We start from the raw sequence: 27,206 nt of genomic DNA, 5'->3' as shown, positions 1-27,206 counted from the left end.
ACTGCTTTGCTTCTCCCTCCTCGCCCCTCTCAGGGGTGTGGTCTTTGTGACACTGCAGTTAGGCTCAGACACAACGGAGCTCATCATTTGTAAATACTTAATGAATGGAAGCACACAGATGGTGAGTGCTTCAACATGCAAGTGCAGTGCTATGGCATGAATCGAGTTTTCTGGAATAGGCAGGGTGCTGCCCTATACAGACGAAGAGACTGACAGCAGCCCAAGGAAAGCTAGTTGGCTGTGGTATGTTTGTTCCTGCTGAGTGTGAGGGGTGGGATTTTCTTTTTTCCCTTGCTAATATAAAACCCGCTAGAAAAACTTAGTTTTCAAAAAAAATGTAAATTAAAACAGTATAGTTTTTAACAACAGTGGATGTTAATAAGCTGTTGCAATGATAAGGTATTGGCCAAATATACTGTGCCACTTCCATATAATGGAAAATATAATCAGCCATTTAATCATACTGAGGAAGAGTTTTCACAAGAAAATACAAATTTAAATGTATAACATACATGGACAATATACATGTATGTATGTGTATGTGTGTGTGTATCTCTGGATATATGTTACCATAAAAAAAGGCTAGAACACACAGAGAAACAGGAATTAGAACCATCCTAGAGTCTCATAACATCATGTAATATTCCTCCAGTGTATTTACAACAATTTCTTCTTTTACATTTCTTTGTATGATTATTTGATTAATACTTCTTTTCCCCCTAAGGAAATTAAGCTCTGTGAGTTTGGGGCATGTCAGATCGTGCTTGTCCTCTATCTTTAGCATCATTCACAGTACCTAACAGAAACACATGTGTTAATGGAATATCAAAAGGAGATTAAACATATGAGTAGAAGTTAGCATACAAAATGTATCCCAAAACATAATTCACTGTTAAACATGTTACACATTTTTGCTGTACTTCCTAGCAAGCCAAGCGAAGAGGAAAACAAGATCACTTCAGAGATAACTGCATAAATTTTCCTGGTGCTAAAGTGTAAGAAAAATTGCTCTGTTAGGATTTTATAAAAGGGACACTGATTGTGATATGTGTGATATATAGCCAACGTCTTCAACACAACATCCTTATAAATACAGTTGTATACGCAGCCCTTCTAGATATGAGTCCAGGACATAATGCAGAAGTATTGCTCAGCAAAAGCAATTCTATGGTCCTTTCAGCAGGTCTTCCATCTACAGATTATCACTGAAAAAGCATCATCTCCCCTAAAGTCAGATACCAAGTTTGGCTAGATGACTATCTTTCATATTTAAGAATTAATAATTCCAAACATGAAAATTACCAAAACATTTGTGCCAAATCTTCACATCCTAGATCTACAGGTAGTAGTCCTTAAAATTTAGAAGACATTTATAAAACAGATAAAAGGCTGTTATCTTAGTTGACATTGGCTTATATAAATCATTTCTCCACAAGGACCGAAGACAGGTCAGATGAACACACAAACCTGAGAGCTCAAAAAAGACCTCACATCGTTTGCCATAGAGACATCATTCCCCACCTGTCCCCAACATGCAGGACAGATCACAGCGTCACCTGGACAAAGGATCTCACTTAGTAAAGTATCCTCTATACTCTTAGAATTACCAACTCAACATTCAAGAATGTCACAATAGCGTTTTCAGGTTGTTTTTGTCAGGTCTCAAGCACTTTCTGAGGTCTCTAGTCCTGAATAAGCATACTTCAACCAAGTAAAGTCTTAGCCAAAAATCAAAATAAGATCATTTTTTACCTCAAATTTAGGCTTTCCTATAAGATACAACTTTGTCTAGTAAATTATGTTTTCTCCTTCCTCTATTAACATGAAAAATTCCAGAATAAAATCCAAATATTTATTTTTAAAACATCTAATGTTGTCAAATTGAATCTACTGAATATGTAATGGATAAATACAAAAGACTTTTATTCATATAATCGTTCAGTAAATATCCCAAATCCTTACCTATTTTTTCACAATTTGTCCTCAAACACCACAGCATACTAATTACACTGCTGTCTATTTGAAAGGGCAAAAAAGAAAGAAAAGAAAAACAAGTAGGTCCTTCAAAAGCCAAGTTAAGAAAACAGAGTTCAGAAGGGACATCTTCACCTTTTCCTAAAGATTCATAAAAGGAATGAAAACAAAAAATGTGATTTATAAATCACGTCCAGATCCTATTCCTTGTATTCCAAATCACGTACAGTCTTTCGTCTGGGGAAATGAATACATTCTTTCAAAATACCAATAAAAATAAGATAAACCTTGTCTCAGAAGAACAGTATTTTCTTACTATACATAGGATTTCTTTCATTCTTAATGTTTACTTTATAATAATTTAAAGAATCCATGCATAGCTGAATTTCTGTGACATTCCATGGAAATTATTGAGTGAGATGTCAAGTCAGTGAAATCCATAATAAAGTGGGAAAAACATAGATACTACAAATAATTTGAGTCTTTGTTATAAATGCGATGTGTGGCTTTTGGCACCTAACTTTGTGTGTTTGGACTCCTCACCAATCCAAGAACTCTACGGGTCATCCTTGCTTTGATGGCCATGGTTCAGGAGCCAGGGAAGGAGGAAGGGTCAGCATTTGCTGGATCCTGTTCTATCCACCACTCAGATTTGTTCGGAAGATACAGTGAAAACACATCTATGTGCATCTCATTAAATTTTATTTATTAAATGGTGAAAAGCATTATACATATGCTAGATACTACATCTGCTATTATGGTCAGTGTTGTAGTAAGTGACAAAGATATAGTGGGAAACCCAGAGGCCTCATAAAGGTAGAACCATATCCTGATTCAATGGGAATAAAGCTCTTCTTGTATGAGACGTTTAATAAGCATATCAAAACTTCATTTATTTGCTGATATATTTAACAAATTAACTGAGGGTCTCTGATGTGCCAGTCACGTTCTAACACTGGGAACACAACAGTGAATTTATCTAGCCCCAACCATCATGGATCTCTAGTTAATTTGCATTATCTTGCTTTACTTTGATTGTTCCATTAAAATAGACGTTTATCTTCGAGCGAGCAAGTGAGCGAGCGAGAGAGAGAGAGAGAGAGAGAGAGAGAGAGAGAGATTGATGGAGATGGAGACACACAGAGAGAACAGCCAGGCATCTCCCACTGTGTTAGCCATCCCACGTAAGGGATAGGTTCTAGAGAATTTGGATTTTCTCATCCTCTGGTCCAATAAATCTGTACCATAATAAAAACATTCAAGATAACATGGATTAGGAAAGCTGAGCAGGCACAATAAATTTAAGTTCCGGTAGCACATTTTAAATTAAGTCTGATCATATGAAGTTTGCTGCTGAATTAATGTGTTTTAGAAGCATATGGGGTGGAGATGATTCTGCTAAGTACGCTTCAAAAACGATAGAAGGAAATCTGAAAGGTGATCTGACAAGCCTCACAAGGACTTCCCCTTCAAATTCCGTGTTGATTACATATAAAAAAAAACCAAGGTTTTTAATCAACATTCTACCTTTACCTTATATAAAGTCTATTTCACACTAAACTCCATGTACAGAGGTTCACTATATATAGAAGCAGGATTTCAGTATAAATTTGGCATGAATTTAGGCTACTATCATTTACCAAAATCAAAAGTCACTCTTCAAAACAAAAGGAAGGACATTGACATGTTAAATATACTTCGGAAACGAAAAGGCCTATTTATCATTAACACTACTGTGACATAAGGACAACTAATACAGATTTTTTTAAAGTGGCTTGGTAATATTCTAGGCCTTGTGGGACTTACAGGTTACAAAGATACCTGTCCTCTACAAGCTTGCCATACAGTTATAGAGACAAGACTCAAACATGTGGATAATTTGTGAAGAAGCTAAGAACTTGGGCAGGACTTGGAAAGCCATGTGGCAAAGCAGTCACAAAACTAAATACAAGAACTAGAGACCAGAAGAGATAAGAGTCTGAGAGGACAGGTGGCTAAGAGATTCCCCTCTCCCCAAACCAAAACTGTGACGACAACTTATCAAAGTAGAGGAGAAGGAATTTGTATTCAAATTTGTATTCAAATATAAACTGGGCAAAGCAGAGACTCGTTCAGGTGACCAGCTTGAGAGCTGATGTCCAGAGGTCTAAGGTGGACAAGAGAACCACTCATAGCTTCATGCTTCAAAGGTCAAGTTTAAGGCACATTTTTGAATCAGGGCACACACACACACACACAAACAAACAAAACACCAGGAAGGTAACAGGAGTCAAATAGATCTGGATGGAGGGGTGGAGTGTGCAGTCAGCAGAACAATTCGAGCAAGATGACTAATCCCAAGGTACAGGCTGCTACTACTGCATGTCTATCCTAAGATTAAAGAATTTTCCAGAACACGTGAGGAGCTGCCGAAGGCTGACAGGTGAGAACCACGTGGCCAATGACCTTTACCCAGGTCCAGGACCTCTGGGAAGCTTTCGGCATTGGAGCTGGAAAGAATGGAGAAATCGCACTGAGAAAGCAAGGCCTTCCAGTGTTTAGAACTCACACTGACGTTGGGGTGTGGGGGTGGGAGGCTGGAGAGGTAAGGCTCACAGATGCTTCAGGGGGCAGCAAACTCGCATGACTCTCAAGGAGAGAAAGAAAAGTGATGCAAGCTGTGCTTTCTCGGACAGCACAATGGGTAGAGACAAACACAGGTGGCCCTCTCCCCCCACGGGAAAACACAACGCCCCTAAGGGCACCAAAGCCACCTTAGAGGAAGGAAAAACCCGATGCTTCTAAAGTCTGTTCCTGAGCCTAAAAAAAAAAGAAACAAAACAAAACAAAAACTGGATGATGCCCTGGCATCAAACTACACAGACTAAAGCAGGAACCTCAGTGGCATTCTCTTGTGGCTCAGCAGGTTAAGGATCCAGCACTGTCGCTGCAGCAGCAGCTCAAGTCACTGCTGTGGTGTGAGTTCAGTCCCTGGCCCAGGAACTTCCACATGCTGTGGGTGTGGCCAGAAACATGAAATCAATAAAAAGTAGAAATAATAAAGCAGGATCCTCACTCAAGGTAACGTCCAGCTTCGTCCAGCCACAGGGCAGCTGAGGGCCACTGCGGACTCGACCTGTGGCTTAATGTCACCAAATAGCTGGATAATGCTATTTCCCAAATGTTTCTGAAGAAACTGAATCTGAACCTGAGATTACTATCTTGGTGTCCAAAAGAAGTGACAGCAAAAGAGGGCTCTGAGACAGCCTGTTCACTTTCAGTTGTGCTGAAACTAAACTGTTCAATTTCAGAATAGGCCAAGCAGCCTGAACCTAACCTCACACTCCCCTGTGAAGTATCTGAGCCTCGATTGCTGCCTTTCTGCTGAATGCCAGGTTGTTTTCTTTCTTTCCTTCAAAAGTAATGACGTTAGAAAAACGCAGAGTAAAATATCCCACAAAGCACACTCTTCTCACCATCCTTATCAATGAACTTCAAATTGTCCTGTGATTTGGGAATTCTCTAGCCCACCGTCTCTATCCATTTGGAAATAATTTAAACTCCTGAATGAGGCCCAAAGCTTACAGAACCGTAAAACTCAAGTGGTATTCCCCAAACAAAAATCCGAACAGTCTCGCTGGCTGGAAAGAGAGGTGTGCGGTGCCAGGCTATCTCGAAAAAAAGAAAAAAGAAAAAATACCACCCCGCTCAAAAAATACAAAATGGACTCATTTCCAAAAACATTTTGGGGCTATGAGGCTCTGGATAACATGTATTAAAAATGAAGTTCATTCCCTGACCTTGAACGGCTGTTCTGTGGGTCAAAGAGCACCTGCCTGAGCTAATGGAGCCCTCCAAGCCCCAGTGTCAGGGTCAGGGGAGGATCAGGAGTGGAGTCACGAGTCCCCCACTGGGCCCTGCCTCTGCTGCCAGCCACTGCATCACATGCCCACGTTACTGCCAGCACCTCCGGCTCAGGCCCCCATCTGTGCCTCTGCCCTCCAGGGTGTCTGCCCACAGAGACAGGTAGAGGTGAACACTCCATAACACGCTGCGGCTCCCAGCTTGGTTCTCCATCGCCTGCCACCCTCCTCCATCAAGGCCTCTGGCTCGTGTCCGTTCACACCTGGATTCTCTCCCTGGGCCTGGCGCCTTCGCAGACAGCCAGCTCAGGGAGGTGGTTAACTTGGTCTGATTCCTTTTTATTCCCAGAGATTGCCTTGGGGCCTCATGCATGAAAGCCTGTGGGAAATGACCGATCAGACTCCCGGCTACCATCTGCCACCTCCGGCCAGAACTCTGGGCTTGCGTCCATCTGGAGGGCAAACGAAAACCACCAGCCTGGGCAGCCTCTAAACGCTCAGGATCTGGAGCACCATGGAAGCTGCTTTTGATCTGTTTTCTCATTTAACATCACAACTACTCTATGAAACGAGCATTATTAACTCCATCTGTAGATTATGAAACTGAGGCTCAGAGAGCTTGCATAATTTGTTGAGGGTCACCGAGCTAGAAAATCTTAGTGTCATGATTCAAATGCTGTCAACTGATTTCCAAGATGAATGCTTCCAACGTCTGTTTTATTTGCGGCGTCTTATACAAAAGAGACATTTGAGAGGTCTTGGTTTCTGGGAATTTTCACCTGACCCACTCCCGGTATAACGATCAGAAGAGCAGTGTTGGCCCATGAGAATGTTCCACAGTGGGGCATGGCCCTCAGTAAGCTGTGGTCACACCAAGCCCACTGAGCTCAGAGCTCCAAACATGGGATGTCTTCGTTCTTACCATCTTATCCCTGCTCTGTGCCAATTCCCAGAAAGGGGCACTCAGTATCACAAGCGGCTTCCGGGGAATGTGTACCGTTTGCGAGCTGAAGCTAGGTTAGACCCCAGGGCACCAAGCAGCTTAGAGGCTCAGCCCACGATTTAGCAGGCCCCGTGCTCCCTTGAACCTGAAGGCGCACTGGTACAATTAAACGTGGCTGTCAGCCACTCTCTATGGGGATGCTTATTCCTTTCCAACCCCCAAAAGAATTTGGGGTCGTGCCTTCCACTTTTCCCCATTTCTGTGTGGTGTCACCATGTTTCCAGCACTATAAAGTAAGAATAAAAACCGTATCTAATCAACTCAGAGCTGATGTAAAGGATAAGAGAGTTGACACATATAAAGGGCCCTCCCCTGTGCCTGACACACAATAAACATAGATGACGTGGTAAATACCGTTATTTTATCTACACGCTAGGACACACACTGTGACATAGATATGAAGTCTCCATTTTGCAATTTCCTAGTTGAGGTTCAGGAACGTTAAACAACTGGACCAACGCAGGAAGCTTTTAAGGGGCCGAGCTCTGCTTTGAGTATGTAGGACTGCCTGACACTGAGGGGTTTCCAAATTACCATGTCGTCATGAAGAGCAACTAGGACCCTTTCGGGAGGAAAATGACATGTCCAGGGGTGGTCTCCCATCATAAGCTCAGAGGAGCCTCGTTTGTCTCACTTCTCCTGGTCCTGAATATTTTTCCATCTTTCCTCTGCTCCAAATCCTGTCTATTCCTGTAGTGCAGCTCCGCACCTTTTCTTTGAGAACTTCCTGGATCATTGCAGCCCACATGATCTGCCCTTTCCCTAAAGTCACGCGGCACTTACTCTTTTATCATTACTCAGATACTCCAGTCATTCTCTTCTTTTTTTTTTTTTTAATGGTTTTGTTTTGTTTTTTTGGTCTTTTTAGGACCACATCTGTGGCATATAGAGGTTCCCAGGCTATGGGTTGCATAGGAGCTGCAGCTGCTGGCCTATGCCACAGCCACAGCAATGCCAGACCCGAGCCGTGTCTGTGACCTACACTACAGCTCATGGCAACCCCAAATCCTTAACCCACTGAGCGAGGCCAGGGATCGAACCTGTGTCCTCATGGATACTCGTCAGATTTCTGCCGTGCCACTACAGGAACTCCCTCCAGTCATTCTCTTAATCAACAACTATTTATTGAATGCTTAATGTATACTCAGCACTCTGCTGAGGGAAAAAAAAAAAAAAAAGTACATGACTCCTGGCCTTAAGGTCTTTTCAATCTAGGATGAAGATAAAGACATACGAAGAAGTAAATCTCATAAGGTGTTCCCCAACATTACAAGCTACAGTGGAGAATAAAGAAGAGATTACTCAATCCTATGGTACAGGTTGGGGTGGGAGAGGGCAGAAGGGCATGAAAAGAGAGCAGCTGCTTAGATCTGAGTCTTGAAAGAGGAAAAGGTGCTTCCTGGCAGAGAACAGGTCCCAGGCCAGTAAAGAACACTCTGATCAAGCGCCCAGAGGAGTAAAGGAGCAGAGCATGTTCTGGCAGCTCCCAGGAATTCAGGCTGTTTGCGGCACTGGATAAGGTCAAAAATGAGGCTGGAGCCAGGTATGGGCCAGACGGTAGATGCCGTTTGTACCCTCTCCAGGAATCTGATCTCACTGTGTGGACAAGGAGTGACCACCAAAGGACCATACACAGATAACCAGAATAAGTTTGCATGTTAGAAAGAAAACTCTAGGAGTTCCCATTGTGGCACAGTGGAAACGAACCTGACTAGCATCCATGAGGATGTGGCTTCGAGCCCTGGCCTCCCTCAGTGGGCTGGGGATCCAGCGTTGCTGTGAGCTGTGGCGTAGATCACAGATGCAGCTTGGATCCTAATTTGCTGTGACTGTGGCATAGGCTGGCAGCTGTAGCTTGGATTCAACCCTTAGCCTTGGAACTTCCATAGGCTGCAGTGAGGCTCTAAAAAGAAAAAAGAAAGAAAGGTAGGAATGAAGGAAGGAAGGAAGAAAGAAAGGAAGAAAGCAAGCAAGCAAGCTCTGGCAGCCACGTTGTGGGTGGGGGGAGGTGAGACCACGGATGGGAAGACAGCTTCAGAGACCACTGCAATGGGCCAGGTAGAAGAATCCGAAGATCTAAGTCAAGACAGGGACATTGGGAATGAAAACAGGAGTCAAAACGAAAGATAAATCCATCAAGAGAGAGGCAGGCCATATTGGAGGTGGGTAATTGAGAACGGTCACCTTTGCAAAGTCTGTTGGGAGCTTGCAGGTGACTATACTGACAGCCGAGAGACCAGTTACGAAACCAACAGGAGCCTAAAAGGAAACGACAGTAACTTTTCCATCTTTCCCTCCTCTTGATTTCAAGTGGATGACTGGACTCATCACTGGGCAGGGCCTTAACCCCACAAATGGTCCTTTTGCATCAAAGTCTGCTGACACCTAGACTGAGATTTTCTTAAAGGTGGTGAAAAGTCAAGAGAAATACAGGACATCCAGGGAAAAAAGGCAGGGGTGCACCGGACAAGAATGATAAGATACTCAGGGTTTACTGACTTCAGACCTAACTTTAAAAATGCTGGTCGAGAGTTCTCGCTGTGGCACAGAGGGTTAATGATCCGGCTTGTCTCTGCGTGGGCACCGGTTCAATTGCTACCTGGCACAGTGGGTTAAAGGATCCGGCTGTGGCTCGGATTTGATCTCTGACCCAGGAACTTCCATATGCCATGGGTGCAGCCGAAAAAAAAATAATAATAATAATTAAAAAATAAGAATAAAAAAATAAAAACTCTGGTCATACTGGGCAGATGTCACAAGCTAATCAGAGCCTCTTTCAACTATTTGGTTATTACACAGGAATGTTTTCTGTCAATGATAATTTTTATCAACACACCACTCCCTTTCCTTATAGCAACAAGATAACCATACTGTCCTGGGAAATACATACTTTTGGACAGCAATTCTTCTTCTTCTTCTTCTTCTTCTTTTTTTTTTTTTTTTTTTGCTTTTTAGGGCCGCACCCTCAGCATATTGAAGGTTCCCAGGCTAGGCATCGAATCGGAGTTACATCACAGCCACAGCAACTCTGGATCCCAGCTGCATCTGTGACCTACACCACAGCTCACAGAGATGCAGGATCCATAACCCACTGAGCGAGACCAGGGATCAAACCTGCATCTTCATGGATACTGGCCAGATTTGTTTCCACTGAGCCACAACAGGAACTCCTAAACAGCAGTTCTGATAGATGAAGGCAAACCCAAAACTCCTTTGAATTTAGGTTATTGCCGAACCAAAAGAAAAAAAATTCTCTAATGAAAGATCTTAATATTTTGCTATCAATATCACTCTCTAAGAAATAAATGATGATGTGTGACTGCCTACCTTCAGGGCGGCTGGAAAAAAAAAAAAAAATCAATGCTCTTTTTAAAATTTGAGCTCTGATATTTGCAGAGTGCTTTTGGTTCCGAGGAGAAAAAGCAGGAGAGGACTACGCCAACAGATAAATAAATCAATCTATTTAAAAAAAAAAATTTCTCACAGAAGATAAACAAATCACTCCAAAGCAAAATTTTATTAAACTCTACTTAGAGCAGATCCTCGCACGATACCCACCCACCTCTCAAGTTCTCCCAGTTCTCCCAGGAAGAGCTCTGGCTGCAAGGACACACACACACACACACACACACACACACACACACACACACACTTGCCTCCCCACAGAGCAGTGCTGACCACTAAGGGGGGGCTGGCTCACTTCAGTTTTCCCAGGCGGGTCTCAGAACTGCCCGAGAAGAAGTCATTGATTAAAGCAATCAATCAATTCTCCAGGTAATAATGCTCTGGTTTCCTTGCGCTTTTAATATCAAAAAGCCTTCCTCACTAAAAACTAGCAGTAATCAAGTTTCCTAGATCACATGCTATCTGTGCTTCTGCATCAAGGGTTCACGGTGAATTTCTTTGGCTTTGCAAGATGACGTGTTCTCCTGAATCAGCGCCGACTCTCAACCTTCTTTCTTTGCTGAGCTGTGGAGTGTCAGCAATGCCTTCATTGATAATCAGACTAATTACAGTACTTTTGAGTATTACTTTAGCATCGTTCTAATTCCACAGATGGAATAAGGCCCACTTGGTGAGTTTTCCTAAGGGTTTGCAGGATCAGGGCACAGAATCGAAAGCATATCATTACTTTTAGGGCATAAAACACCAACCTTCCCAGAGACCACAATATCATTGTCCAGTATCGACACACACGCGTGCTCTTACAAACACACACACACTCACACACACACGGTAATAACGATTGGATGTAATTTTGAGACACTAAAGAGAACAAGCACAAGAGAAAAACATCATAACCATTGTGTAGAAATAAGAGGATGAGACTCCACTATGGTTTTTGTTATTACATTGGCCTTCCACACTCCCCCCCAGCTTCTCTTGTCGTTCCCAAGCCTTCAACCGGTTCAACAAAGAGCCTGCACAAAGTCATATGTAAGAGCAAATTTTCAAATGAGGCAGTAAAAAAAAAAAAAAAAAGTCACAATATTTTTCCACCTCCCCCCCTCACCTTAACTGGTGAATGAATTAAGTCCCAGAGAAGGAAAAAGGCTTGCCTGGGTCCCTTGGCTGAGTCAGGGGTAGGACTCGGGTGCTGCCTTACCCATTTTCTCTTGGTCCAGCACCCTCTGAATCACACAAAAATGTCTTCTTCATTTGATTCCCTATTCTGTTTTTAAGATAATGAATATGATCTCCAAATTAATTCTCAGAATCTTTAAAGCCTTCATTACTATTCATCATCAATTTTACCCTCAGCTGCCTTACCTTTCCTCCAAATTATTAAAAATATTACTAAAGCATAAATTAATCATTAGGCATTTAACCTCTAAACACCTTTATGAAATCGGGTTTATTGGCAATTTTACATAAATGTGAATTCTCACTTTCCAAATGAATTTAAAAACCAATTGCAAATAGTCTCTAATAAACATTTAAAATTGATATTTGACAATTTCCCCAACCAGTCAGAAACTCAGATTGTCAGCCTATCTAGTATATTCAAAATGGTCAGCTAGCTATATTTTCAATTAAACGTAAGTCCACGGGATTTAGCCTTTGTGGGCTTTGCACATTTAGACTTGTGTCAATATCAAGAGTCAATACAAACCTGATACGAAGACACTCAATCTCTTCTGCTGAAGTCTCACAAAACCAAGGATTCTCTTAAAGCATCAATACAAGTCATTTTTTCAAACCCCAAATAAACTCAATCTAAGGGGAGTTCTATTATAATTGAATATGGAATTGCAAGTTGGACTGCTCAACACATTAAACAATTAAACAAGCAAGAATTTTAATTAAATTTCTAATTCACTTTGGGTTGCACTCTGTGCTGCAATTATAAGGTTTCATGCTGGTATCAAGTGTTCAGGAGTCAGGAGTGCCCCGCTGAAAATAAATCTGCAGTGTCAGTGGTGAGCAATGTATTAATGCCAAACAGATGCTGGGATGATGGGTCCCATTGCTAACTTCCATTGGAGGCTGGTGGGATTTTCCTCCTCTACCCCAAGTCCACAGGGCCCTGGACAGAGAATGGGCAGCTTTTCATGACAAGGGCATTAGGTAAAGAGATAGGCCTTTTCATTCTATGAAAAAGGAACCCAATGATAAAAGGTTAACCTCAAAAGGAGAGGAATCACTAGGAATTAAAGGACCTGGGAGCTAGTCTAGTTCCTCTACAAAGCCTGAAGTCATCCAGTACATAGACCTTTAAGGGAAAAAACCCACAATCTGTCAACTGCTCTATCTGTAAAACTGCAGAGGTGAGAAGGGGGTGGGTATGGATCCTGCCACTGTGATTCCAAACATAACGGCTCTATGATACGGCCCCAAAGAATAACTTTCACAAGGAGAGTCTCTTGTATTATGTATTTTGTGTTGTACCTAAATACATATAGAAATGTGCATAGGAGTAAAACACAAAATGTCCCCAAATCAGCTATACTGAGGAAAAGGCTTAGCACAGAACTACTTATTCACTCGCACAAGTCTGATATCTCAAGCAAAAAGACTGCTTAGCAATATAACCAGATAAGAAAGTGTTTGCAAGACAAGAGATACTCAGGCAAGCCTAGGGTTCAATGTAGCATCATCATTGTCACCCAGCATCGTTTTAATCTTGATACTTCCTATCTTGAAGGATTCAGAATAGTTTCTAATTCATTATTCCCGGTCTCTATGATGTGTGGAAAATCTATTAGGTGGCTCTATGGTGTTTCTTCTAGTAAATCAAAGCCCTGCAAAAACAGCTTAGTTTTTTCTCAGTCTGAAGGCTGTTTAGGCCGTGATAATTGGAGAGTGCAATTCAAACCCCTACCACAATTAAACAGGCCAGACATAGTTCTGCCTTAGTAAACTAGGCGATGACCTCAGGTCTATTTTGTTATGTATGAAACACTATTCCAAGCTATCTAGTTTTTAAAATGCACTGACAGCAACAGCTTTAATTTAAAATGCCAGGGTTCGATATGTCAAAGCTCAAATATTCTCTGAGAAGGCGCTTTAATGCATATATATTATGAATGCGCTATCAGAGAACAGATCCCTGAGCTGATTCTGACCAATGAGTCATTAGTCAAAGACTACAGAGAGCACACTTGGTATGTGAGAAGAGATGAGAAATTTTTATTTCTGATTGGCCTTGTTAACCAGGGAGAAAAGAAACCAGGAAAAAAGATAGGAATTCTGCAGTTTCAGGTTGGGAGATAGAAAAACTGGGTTTAGTAAAACATCAGGTTTGAGTTCTCGGGTAGTGCAGTGGGTTAAGGATCTGATGTTGTCACTGCAGCAGCTCGGGTTGCTACTGTGACATGGGTTTGCTCCCTGGCCTGGGAACTTCCACATGTTGCAGGTATGGCCAGAAAAAAAAAAAAAAAATCAGGTTTACCCCTCACTAGCCATTGGATAAGCAACTCTTTGGTGAAAAGACTTGGGAAAGGCTGTCCTAGGACCTGGTGGGCTGAAAGGAGCCTGGGGGGAATCTTAGCTCCATCACGGGCTCTGTGGCTCAGGCAGGTTTCTTGTATCTCTGCTCCTTAGTTTTCTTATTTGTACAAACAAAGATAACTACCCTCCTCATAAGCTTTATGAAGATTTACGAGACATATCAGAACTGTGTTTGGAATAGAATTTTTTTTTTTTTTTTTTTTTTTGCTTTTTAGGGCTACACTCGCAGCATATGGAGGTTCCCAGGCTAGGGGTCAAATCAGAGCTACAACTGCCCGCCTGGGCCACAGCCACAGCAACTCGGAATCTGAGCCTCGGCTGCAACCTACACCACAGCACAGGGCAATGCCAGATCCTTAACCCACTGAGCAAGGCCAGGGATGAAACTCTCAACCTCGTGGTTCCGAGTCAGAATCTTGTTAACCATTGAGCCACGACAGGAACTCCTAGAATAGAATGCTAATGTCAGTGAATGTTAATTCTCCTACAGGACTGATGAGAGGAGAGACTGAAAAAATAATAAATACAGGAGATTAGGGAATTCCCACTGTGGCTCGGCGGATTATGAACTCAACTATTATCTATGGGGATTCAGGTTTGATTCCCAGCCTTGCTCAGTGGGTTAAGGATCCACCATTGCCCTGAGCTGTGGCATAGGTTGCAGACATGGCTTAGATCCAGTGTGGCTGTGGCTAGCAGCTTCAGCTCTGATTCAACCCCTAGCCTGGGAACTTCCATATGCTGCACCTGCACTGCTAAAAAAAAACAAAACAAACAACAAAAAAGATTTGTTTGTTTGCTCCCTATAACAGACCTTATAAAATAAAACAGTATTATTTTTATAAGTTTTTAAATCTACAAAGCACATCAGTTTAGGACATTTGTGACTTTTGAAATTACCTTCCTCTTTGTAAGGGCTGGCTGCTTTGTGTAGACAGGGACTGTGCAGGTATAAAGATGTGGCTAGGACTCAACAATTAAATGAAACCCCTGACCATAAATACACTAATCACTTCTGACGCAGGTCATCTGAGCACCCAAGTTTCAGTGTTTTCTTGAAGAAAGATGTTTAGAAGAAAGCCCGCTATTCTAATAAGTGACGGACGGGTCAAACACATGGTTCAGATACCTTCAAATCTGGCTCTCCCCAGGAAGAAGAAGCCAGCGTCAGTCTCCTTTGTATCCTGAAGGAGAAAACTGACAGTGTTTCCACACTGTGTTCATACCTCCAGTGACTTATGTAAAACATATCCACTGTTACCTAAGTACTGGATACACACACACACACACACACACACTGATTTAGAACTCAATTCAATCCACCCTGATAACTGGCTAGGGCTTAATTTCAGACCCTGAGCCTTCTCCTTCGCAAGGCCTTCACCTCTACAAAGGGAATTCAAACCCTGAGACTCAAATCACATTACCTAAATACCACCAAATAAAATGAAATCAAAACTTTGCATAAATCATATTAGTTCCATCCTATGAGAAGGTGACCAAAAATCTTGCTATAAATTAACTTGTAAATTAAGGTAATTTATTTTACTCTAAGGAACTTCTCTGAAGCCCAAATGGGCCTAACAAACTGATAATAATACACAATGTTGTTTATCATTTAAGTCAGTAAAGATATCCAAATCTTACCCAATGGCATCACTAAAAGATAAGTAGAAAGTAAATTCTAAATCACATTTTTCATCAAGGGTGTGAACACACTGCACAAGAATACCTTGCTTATACAACAAACGAAAGGAAACTTTTATCTATGGAGAACAATGGTAGGTATTCTTGCTGTCAATGAGACCGTGTGGTGCAGGGGAAGAGCCCTGGACTGAGATTCAAGGCCAGTCTCTGCCACTTACTAACTGGGAAAAAAGACACTCGAAATACTTAATCTTTTCTCTATTTTTTGACTCTATTTTAAAGTTAATACCTTCCTGGCTACCTTACAAAACACCTTAAGAATTAAATGTGCAATGATACAAAAACACTTTGGAAACCATAAAGCACCATGTAAGAGACAAGAATTATCTCTATATGCCACCAACTCTAAATACTCTGACATGAAGGAATTAAAATCTGCAATCTTCCTTATAACACTCGAATCAGGAAAAAAAAAAAATGACAGCAACATCTTCTCAGATCCACCTATCAGAGTATTGACAATAAAAAGAAAAATAAACAAATGGGACCTACTCAAACTTCAAAGTTTCTGCACAGCAAAGGAAACCCTAAACAACACAAAAAGGCAACCCACAGAATGGGAAAAAATCTTTGTAAATGAAGCAACTGACAAGGGATTCATCTCCAAAATTTATAAACACCTTCTGCAGCTCCATACCAAAAAAACAAACAACCCCATCAAAAACATGGGCGGAAGATTTAAACAGACAGTTCTCCAAAGAAGACATACAGATGGCCGAGAAACACTTGAAAAGATGTTCAGCATCACTCATTATTAGAGAAACGCAAATCAAAACCACAATGAGATACCACCTTACACCAGCCAGAATGGCCATCATCCAAAAGTCTACAAACAAGAAGTGCTGGAGAGGGTGTGGAGAAAAAGGAACCCTAGTACACTGTTGGTGGGATTGTAAATTGGTGCAACCACTGTGGAAAGCAGTATGGAGATTCCTCAGAAAACTAAACATAGAACTACCATTTGACCCAGCAATCCTACTCCTGGGCATCTATCCAGAGAAAACCACGACTCGCAAAGACACATGTACTCCAATGTTCATTGCAGCACTATTTACAATAGCCAAGACATGGAAACAACCTAAATGTCCATCGACAGAGGAGTGGATCCAGAAGATGTGGTACATATACACAATGGAATATTACTCAGCCATCAAAAAGAACGAAATACCAGCATTTTTAGCAACATGGATGGACCTAGAAACTATCATGCTAAGTGAAGTCAGCCATACAATGAGACACCAACATCCAATGCTTTCACTGACATGTGGAATCTGAAAAAAGGACAGAGAGAACTTTGCAGAACAGAGGCTGACTCACAGACATTGAAAAACTTATGGTCTCTGGAGGAGACAGTTTGGGGGGTGGGGGGATGTGCTTGGGCTGTGGGATGAAAATCCTGTGAAATCAGATTGTTATGATCATTATACAACTACAGATGTGATAAATTCATTTGAGTAATAAAAAAAATGAAAAAAAAATGCCACCTAAAATTCAATCAGAAGTCTCCAAATTGATTTCTAAACACCCTGAATATTACAACTGTCTCATTTTCCTTTTTTGTGGGGATGACAGCAGCTAGCATCAAACCCTGCCCTTAATATTGGATTGAAATGAAAGACTCAATGCACCCACACCTTTATCTGATCAGATTAGCATTCTACTAAACTACTTAAAGAAAGAATTTTCCCAAATTAAGTTTCTTTTCATTTATTCAAAGGAAAAGAATGTTTAAAACATGGACTTGGAATGTTTCAAAAATCTGAAAGATTACCATATAGGGGAAAGACACATGTTCTGTTTGAGTCCAAGAAGGGACATTAGGGAGAGAGACTTGAACAGACAGGTTTCAATTCATTATAAGGAAGAATTCTCTACAGTCAAAGCTAAGCCAAGTCGGAACAAATCCTTCCAGAGGTAGTGAGTTCCTTATCACAAGAGGCATTCAAGCACAGAGCTGGAAAGAAGTTGTAAAAAGGCTCAAGTGCTGAATGGCTGGAATAGAGGCGTTTTAAACATCTTTCCTGAGTGTTTATGGGGTTATGAAACATTACGGTTTTTTAAAATCTCTGTCATTGCCCCCCCACACCCCCCAACACATAGTAGATCAAAGGCACTGCTAGAAAATGTCAGGGAAACTAACACTGATTCAGCTTAATTTTATTTGCATTTAGTTGTAACCAGAGTAATATTTATTTGTTGATGGAAATTTTGATATCTATCTTTCATTCTTCCTTCTGCCTATGGCTTCTCCTCCCTTATAAGCAAGCTCAGGAATGCCAAAAATATGTCAAATAAGTATTAAATACCAGCAGCGAAAAAGGAGAGAGGTTGATCTCCGCCAGGCAATAACAGAACAAGAATACTATTTAATATTTACGAATGCTTTGTCATGCATGAAATGCTTTTGCATGTCTCTGGATCAAACAGGCTCCTGAAAGACTCCATTTTATGACAGCTGTGATTTTTCTGAGCACTGTCCCGTGTCCTACTTCCTTTTATTGCTGCCAGGAAACTGCAGTATCATATCCTATACGGACTTAACTGCCAATTTTGAAAGGTTATAGACAATACATTAGATTCGGGGAGAGCTGCACTGCTTCAACTTGGGAGATTAATGTGAATAGGTCAGGAGCACGAGGCTCAGCACAGCCTGGGGGCTGTGGATCGTGTTGGCATAGATTTCGTGTCCATAAACAAATTCTTCATATTAAAAACTGGTCATGAGAGCTTTTTAAGGAGAAAGAATAAAAGGTTGTCTTCAGAGTAAATAATTTCTCCCCAAAACCAATAAAGCACACATGTGGGGAGGCAAATACAGAGATGCTTGATGGACTGGTATTTTGGTAGTTGTGCCTGCAACGTTACCGGTTTCCAAATAGACACTGATGGGCTTTGAACACTCAGAAAATGCCAAAGCAGGTGTCGTCACAGTCAAATGACACCAGCACATGCAGCTGGTCCAGGAAGGCTCACCCTGGGGCTGACTCTTGATACCAGCATGGTCCTATTTCAACCCCTTCTACTCTCTCTTGGGGTGCTCCCCAACATGGGAATTTCAGAATAAATAACGGGCATAGATGTCAATACTGGTGGGGAGAAAACATTTTAAGAGCACAAAGAGCCATCACTGATTCAAAAACTATTCTTGCTGATGTGGTTTGACTACTGAGTCAAACCACAAGCTAACCGTCTAGCTGCCACTGCCTGGATTCTTGGGGTCTCGTCGTTCCCAATAAACCACAAGAAAACTTAGTGAACCCTGAGTAGCTCCAGTCTGTTATCTGAGCAGACTATTTCTGATATTCGGTGGGGCAGTACCGAATAATGCCAACTACATCAAATTCACCCAGGTGTTTTTGTTCTGGTTTTGGTGAAGGAGACCATTTTGCAGCCAAATCCTCCTGATGACTGAAACAGGAATGAGGGCTGCTAGGAAATCCATACCTGTGCCCAAAGCCACAAGGTGGCACCTGGACAGCTGGGATCTGTTAGTGGCTATACATACTCGGTACAGTCCCTGTGCAGAAACCATCATCCTGGTGCCGGAAGACAGGCTTTGCTAACGACACCACCGATTTTCTGGAAACACACCACACTCATTCGCTTACATATTATCTATGGCTGTGGTATTACTCCTTATTTATATATTTGAAAAGATCCCGACAGACCTCCCGACCAAGAAAACAAAGAAGAGGAGGGAGAGGCGGAAGTCCTATTATTCTAGCAGCGGCAGAAGTAGCAGCCCGGCAGCAGTACCTGGGGCTTGCTACGGAATTCTCTGACCTATAGCTTCCTGCAGATACTGGGGGATACCCATCTGGGCAAAAATATAAACAAAGGCAGCCTGTAAAGGTGCACAAGAGAATGTTAAACCATGCATGCTGTGAAGTCACAAACGTGCATGTCTCATCAATCAACAGCAAAACCACACTCATCAGATTTCTTAATCCTGAACTGACGGGGAACATGACGCAGCTTTATTCCTGTAAAACCCGGGATGGCTGGGGAGGTGCTCTCTTTCTGACCCGAAGAGCCACTCCCGACAAGACAAGCAGAGCCAGGCGCCCTGGTCCACTGCAGGGAGTGGCCCCCGGTGGGGAAAGTCACACTCCAGTGCCACTGAGGGTGTCGAGGGGACCCAGGAAATGGCGGGCCCATGGAATGAGTGTCCCTTGACCATCAGTATCGCAAAATGTAGACAGTGATTGGATTTCACGTACAAAGTGGAGAAGGAATAGCGCCTCCCCGCTGCGTCTGACAGGTGGAAACAATCAAGCGGGCCCCAAAGAATCAGGAGTGTGGACGGAGGAAGTGGGTGGCTCTGAGCACCTGAGCCCTGAGAACTGGTCTAAGTCCTATATCCTCCCCACCTCTAGAGTCGAGGAGGCCCCCAACAGCATATGAGGGCCATACTGTTCCGCAGTTTTTAGCAGAAGTACAGATTAGAGCAATATCACCCGAACGAATCTAGGTAAGGTGAAAATTACCCATCCTGCTTGGTTCTTTAAGTTCCATCCAAGCACTGAGTCAGACTTGCCAAAAAGAAACATACCTAGGAGGAGGAGGAGGAGAAGCATAATCGGGAAGCATCAGGTCAGGTGTTGACAAAAATGCCTTCAAAAACCTGCAATCCCATTTTTGAAGACTAATCCTAAAAAAAATAATGATAGGAGTTCCCGGGTGGCCTACTGGTTAAAGATCCAGTGTTGTCACTGCTGAGGTGCAGGTCCAATCACTGGCCTGGGAACTTCTGCATGTCATAGGTATGGCCGAAATAAGCAGGTAAATTTTTTAAAAAAAGAAATAAAAATAAATGATATATAACATCAATTTCTAGAACTTCAAAAAAGCCAATATAGCTGGTAGACAACATATGTTTTTCAGTGTCTCTTCCCTGAGGATGCACTTTATAAAGTAAAAGTTCCTTCTCCTCGAGGGCTATTGTGATATTTTGTCGGACAGTAAGAATTTCCTAATTCATCGTCTTTTTTTATTGTCTTTGTTGTCAGATCTTTTTTTTTTTTTTTTTATTTTAGGGCTGCACCTGTGGCATATGGAAGTTCCCAGGCTAGGGGTCAAATTGGAGCTGTAGCTGCTGGCTGACACCACAGCCACAGCAACACCAGCTCCGAGCCGTGTCTGTGACCTACACCACAGGTCTGCGACCTAAGGCTGGATCCTTAACCCACTGAGCGAGGCCAGGGATTGAACCCCCATCCTTACGGATACTAGTTGGGTTCGCTACCACTGAGCCATAACAGGAATTCCTAGTTGTCAGAATACTTTAAGAATAGAATTTCAGATTTCCAATAAAAAGACGGTTATCCACTGTGTGCCAGGCGCAGTGCTAGGATTGATCACAGTGTGAATGGCACTGACAGAGCCCTACCCTCTTGGTGTATTTAGTCCACTGGGAGAACAGCCATGAAATAGACAGTAAGATCTCGCGGTAATGTCGTCAACCCAAGGGCCCAGACAGTTCAGCCGTGGAACATTAAAAGTACACAGGGCACCCAAAATAATCAAAAGGCAACTTCATTCTTCACTCAACATTTCAAAGACCATCCAAAAGAATATAATTCGAGACCACAGATATGTTTTTCAATAGTCCCTTTCCCCTTTCCAAGTCCCTCAGACCCCGCAGCTCTCCCAAAGCCTATCTCCACCTAAAACCCCAAACTCAGGCCAAAACCCAAAACGTTCTCCCCACTCCCAGACCCGTGAAGCTTTCTTCTTCCCTTTTCCCCAGGATTATCCATGTAGTTCAATTTAGCTTCTCTCCTAAGAAGCAAGAAAGAATCCTTACCCTTTAGGAGAAGAAATGACGGTAAAATAAAACAGGCAAGTAACAGATCATCTCTCACAAGGAGGGGACTGTGGGATGGAGGGAAGGCTACAAACCTGCCCTTAGATAATTTCTGTCTATACACCTGTGAGAGGACACTGGGGAGGTGAGCTTCCTCACTTAGCACAGTGGTCAGTAGCGATCTCTCCCACAAAGTGACATTTCAAGCCAAGATCCTTAGGATAAAGCATCAGCTACCCAAGGAGCAAGAGGGAAGACCTTCCCAGGCTAGAACCTCGTGGCTGAATGCCCGAGGCCTGCGCATATTTGCCCCAGACGGAAATGCACTCAGTCTAACAAAAGCTATCGGGTGTGAGAGGTGGTTGGCAAGATGGGCAGGAAAAGCCATGCAGGGACTTGTGAGGTCCCGGTAAGAAGTTTGATACCATGCAGAGCGCAAGAAATAGCCAAGCAAAGGTTTTAAGTAGGCAAGATCATGCTGGATGCTTCCTGAAGAATGGACTGGTGAGGGAGGAGCCGGGAAGGCTGAGGCTAATTGGAGGCTTAAACCAGGGCAGTGAGGGGGGAGATTGCAGGCAAGCGATCAGATTTACTCTGCAGGAGACTGGTGAGAAATTGATTGCACGTGAAGGGACAAAGGCACCTCCTGGCCCTCCAACCACTTCCACTTGAATAGATGGGACTGGGAGGGAGATGATTTGGACAGACAGAGCAAGAGTTCAGTCTTGAAATTCAATCCATTAAATATTAACTGAACATTATTATATTTAGAAGTCACGGCATTTAAATTCAATTGCAGTAGTTCCCTCAGAGTTATACGGCCAGGGCTTCCAACAGCGTCTGGCAATAACGCAAGTGCTCGATAAATATTCAGAATGAATGCAATTTCCTCTGGTAATTACCCCTCTGGTATGCAGACTATCTGAGCAATATCTTTAGATTAAAACAAATTATATTTGATAAAATATAATTTTAGATTTCAAATGTGAAAAACATACTCACAGCTTTTATATTCAAACTACAGAAGGTGCATTTCCAGAAAATGTTCTTGTCTAGGGGAGGCTGCGTTTGAGGAAAATGCTTTGCAACACTGTTCTGTTTGACCTCTGATTATTTAAATTTTTCTTTTTAATTCTGTGGCATGTGTGCTTTTTATGGTGAGTGACCTCCAATTCCTTCTGGAAGTAAATGGGGAATAAATTAGAAAGAAACGCCGTGACTCAGAGTAAACGTGATTCGTGGAGTTTAATGGCTGGATTCCTGCCCTGCCCCCCACCCCCCACCCCTGCCTTTCAGGGGCTCACCCTGGGGGAAGCAGCTCAGGGGCTGCCCCTCCAGATGACAAGGAATGCAGCCTGCTGCCAGAGCCCCTCCCCAGCTCTAGAATTTCCATCCCCCCTCCTCCTCCTCTTCTCTCCACCCCCGTAAGTCTCAGCAGTTAACGGGTGTGTACCCCAGGCTGATGTTTTAGCAGACATTAAGGTAAACCATGTGGCATTGGGCCTGGCAGATGGCACACAGTGAAGAAATCTTCGATGGTGTGGTAACCGTGGTATATGCGTCTTCAAGGCGGCTCTCTTTAATCAAGGGAGTAAACCTAACTTGCCAGAGTTCTGCAAACTGGGTCACGGCAGGCAGAAGAAATTCTAGGCCAGAGGGCCTTTCAGTTCCCGTAGATAAATACTACAGAGGCTGGGTGGTGAGAACCTACCGCTTTCTATAGCATAGGCAATGCTTTCTTTTTTTTCTCCTGTTCCGCTTTTTTCTTTCTCAAACTTTTCCTTTAAAAAGTCTTTTCAGTCTATTATTCAATTCCTTTAGTTCATATTTTACCCAACTTTGACTTATTTCTGGAACATTGAAGGACCCCGTCTGATCCTCCAGAGCCTAGTCACAGTGAGGAAAAGAGACACGAGAAAAAAAGAAACCAGACTCCAGTTTTAGATAACAGGACTTGGGCCCAGGTGCTTATTTTAGCACCTCTGTGGATAAAGACGACGCTGTGAACGGAGATCATGAACCCTACTGTAAATGACAGGGCACTGAACTTGCACAAATGTGCTGAAACACTCCTGCAATTGCTCGTTTCCTGAGCTATAAAATGGGTATGACAAGGCCTATTAATTTAAATCTCACAGGAGAAATCATAAGAACCCCGGATTTAAGGCATTTGGGGAAAACCTATCTATAGCCTCCTGCCAACATTCTGAACGTGGCTCTGGACACTCACATCCACCCCGCCTCCAGGCTTTTCTGACATCGTTATGAAAACTAGCTTAAGCTGCTGAAAAATATCTGCCACCCTGTTTCATAGATAACTGAACGGAATGGTGGTTTGAAAGGGACAAAAAGCCCTTTTGGAAGCACAGAAGCACAAACAACGTGTATCAATCAGGCTTTTAAAGATCTAAACATATTCTTTAGAATGGGATGCCCAGAACAATACTGCTTGAACATTATTCGGCTCAATGACTGTTCCAACCACCTCAAGAGCTAGTAGTCCTGCTACCACTTCTTCTCACAGGAAAAAAAGAGAAAAGGGGACAGCCTTCTTCCTGTCCCATCCAAGTGGGTCACTGCTGCTTCTCTCCGGGAAGCCTTTCTTCCAGAGGTTTGCCAAGGTCTGACATGATCCGCTGCATATTTTAAAGGCTGGAAGGGGCTATGGCCAAAGAAGGGCAGCAAACACGGCTACTGAGCAGGGATGGGGTGGGGGGGTGGGTGTCCAGGAAAGACAGAGGCTGAGGTTTAGGTCGCCTCTGGGGAGATGATTGGCGTTTACTGGATACTTAGTGTTTGTCAGCATCCGTGCTTTTCCAAGGTCCTTTATAATATTCTAAATTAAGAGCAGCAGTTTCAACGCCTTAAAGGTGATTTGCAATTTTTTTAATAAAAATGATCCCATTATCCTATAAACAGCAGAATTGCCATCTTCTGTAAATAGAACTGGCAAGCATCTCATCAGTCTTAAAATATCACCTCCCTTGATTTCCCGCCACCTTCCCATCAATACCTCCCTTGCCTTTTCAAAGTTCCTTAAAGCAACACTCCAGGATGCTCTAGGGGAACTTATGGGACCCCTGCTAATGTCAGAGAGACGAGAAGCAGCTGGCCTGTGGAGATACACAAGGCGGACTGTTTTTCATGTACTGTCATGAATGCTGCAGGATTTCTTAGTTTTCTCCATGGCTTATGGAATAAGAGTACCAGAACTTTAGATAATGGATAAAAGAGCAAAATTCGAGCCCTAGGTGAAGTCTTAAGCTTCCGGACTTACCTAGATTATTCTACTTTCCTGAGCACAAGACAAGCAAGATCTATCTCACAAAGCTGGGAGAAGGGCTTTCCTGCAAAACAGGCTTCAGAAAAGAGGGGAGGAAATAAAATAATGGAAGATTCCAATGCTTGACTAGAACCCTAATTTTACTTTGCCATACATGGCATAATCCCTGCTTAAAGAAACCCTCAGCTTTGACTTTGAGCATGGGCACTCCATGGAACTCTGAAACACAAAGAGCAAAGAGACACTTCTATGGATTTTCGTTTTATTGTGCAGGTTATTTGAACAGAAAATGCTCAAAGCGTTAGAATCGCCACTTTCTGGTGGGGGGGGGGTACAGCCATCTTTCTTGGGGTGGAACAACTGAAATCTACCCCTACTCTTCCTGTATGTATATACCAGAAAGGCCGCGACTGGTGGTTGCCTGCAACTACCCACCTCTCCTTGACTCTGCCGAGCATAATCCTGCCCAGAATGAAGACTCTATTTCCAGGGCTCCCTTGGCAGACGGGGCCACACGACTGAGTTCTGGTCAGTACTATGTAACACAAGTTTGTGGCATTTCTGCAAAGGACCCTTAAAGGTATGGATCACCTTCATAGCTGGAGCTCCAGCAGCTGTCTTGGATGACAAGGTGACCAATCTTGAGGACAGAAGCCAAATGCTGACAATGGCAGAGCAGGAAAACCTGAGCCTGGGTTTCCAACAATATCCTGGAGAGCCACCCTGCCACCCCTGGCCAGCTACCCCCAGTTCTTTTCCATGAAAAAGAATACGCACTGCTCTTGTTGAGTTTCCTGTATCCAGAGTTTGGCCGTTTGATTTATGGCAGATGAATAAACTATTAAGTGATGTGTGTATCATCCAGTGCAAGGAGCCTGCCTGCTCTGGACAGCAAATGTAACTTCCCATCTCTGCAGAAATTCCTTCACTCATGGAAAGACTCTAGAGCCGAACAGAACCCATAAGAAAATACCAGCCTAGCATCCTCCCCACAAGAACAAAGGTGTGAGATGAGCTCTGTCTTTGTACATTGTCAACAACCCCAGTCACTCCAGGCCCAACTGCTCAAGTCCAAGTGCTGCCTATCACTTGCAACCTCACTCAAATGGCACACAAAGCTTATGATGTAGCCCACTGTCCATCAGAGGCTGGGTGGAGGTTACCACTTCATCTGTGCCCCAGACCAGAGAAGAACCATTTTTTTGATGCACACGATGACTAGGCTCTTTTGTTTAATTATTCCAATCAATAAGTTTTAAGAACTATAATAGTATACTAGAAAATGTTTTCTGATTTTATTTATTCTTTTTCTTTTGCCTTTTTAGGGCCGTACCCATGGCACATGGAGGGCCCCAGGCCAGGGGTTGAATCAGAGCTATAGCTGCCAGCCTATATCACAGCCACAGCAACAAAGGATCTGCAACCCACACCACAGCTCACGGCAATGCCAGATCCTTAACCCACTGAGCAAGGCCAGGGATCAAACCTGTGCCTCCATGGATACTAGTCAGGTTCGTTAACCACTGAGCCACGACAGGAACTCCATGTTTTCTGATTTTATAAGTCCGTATCAGTGTACTAGGATCCTAAATACAAAATACTACTAAATAATAGTGATAACAACGGATATCACTCTTCAAACCATATCACTGCTCTTGTACTCTTTGGTCACCACTCTGCTTGACGTATGTTCTCTGGAACTCAAAATATTATTGTCCCTATTTTACAGAGGAGGAAACTGAGGCTCTGAGATGTAATATCAATGGGTTGAGACTATGCAGCCAGTTCATGGTAGTAATTATTGCTCAACTCAGAATTGTCTATAAGCTTAAAGATATTTTAGCTGTACAATCATAGCTCTCAAAATGTTAGAGAAAGTAATCTAAAGAAAATTTCTACTTTTCTCACTTCAGAACTACAATAAAATATTCTGGTCCTATCTCCCTTTTGTATTTATGAGCATTTCCAAAAACAAAGACAACTCAAACAAACAAACAAACAAAAAACCGATAGAATTTGTCTACAAAAGGTAAATAATACTAGAATACAAAGGAAGCAAATCATAAAAATGTTTTTTCTTAATTTAACTTTCCGCTAACAGTTTCAATTTCAGGGTGACTTATATGTTTCCATAACAAGGGTTATTATGCACCTTTTAATCCAGGAACCTCAAATCTGAAAAGAAAGCCCTATAATGACAGGTTCTTGTGCAATTACATCTCTTTATGCCATTCCTTTTGAACCAGGTCTGATTTGTATCCCACCTCTTTGTTGAGCTTCCACTTTAATAAAAGGAAAGAACACTGAAAGAAAGCAAGCCCTTAAAGCAGTCATTAACTACATCAAGCAATTTACCCAGAATTCAAATAAATGAGTTAAAAACCAACTGGAGAAGAAAAAATTAATCTTTTTATTAAAAATAAGATATGTGTGCGTGTGTGTGTTTGGAGGTATATTTCTACTTAAAGACAGGCATACATATACCTGAACCACTTTGTTGTAGAGTAGAAATGACCACAACACTGTAAATCAACGACACGTCAATAAAAATTTTAAAAATGAAAAAATTTAAAGACATATATAAAACATGGTAAGTACATTACCAGTTTATCATTAGAATAACTGATATTTTCCAGGGGC

The 27,206-nt window shown here is 42.4% G+C and overlaps 1 protein-coding gene across 10 annotated transcripts in view; it reads right to left on the bottom strand.

Moving 5' to 3' along the window:
* VAV3 (vav guanine nucleotide exchange factor 3) overlaps positions 1 to 27,206 on the bottom strand; it is a 373,539-nt gene that overhangs the window by 149,084 nt on the left and 197,249 nt on the right. The gene's annotated exons all lie outside the window — the stretch shown is intronic.

This window comes from Sus scrofa, chromosome 4 (genome assembly GCF_054392235.1).
Source record: "Sus scrofa isolate SSC_HxYL_T2T_F1_AM1 chromosome 4, Sscrofa_HxYL_maternal_Yorkshire_Landrace_v2.0, whole genome shotgun sequence".
Classification (NCBI taxonomy): domain Eukaryota; kingdom Metazoa; phylum Chordata; class Mammalia; order Artiodactyla; family Suidae; genus Sus; species Sus scrofa.
Note: the sequence above shows the minus strand (reverse complement) of the source record. Positions and strands in the feature narration are given on the sequence as shown.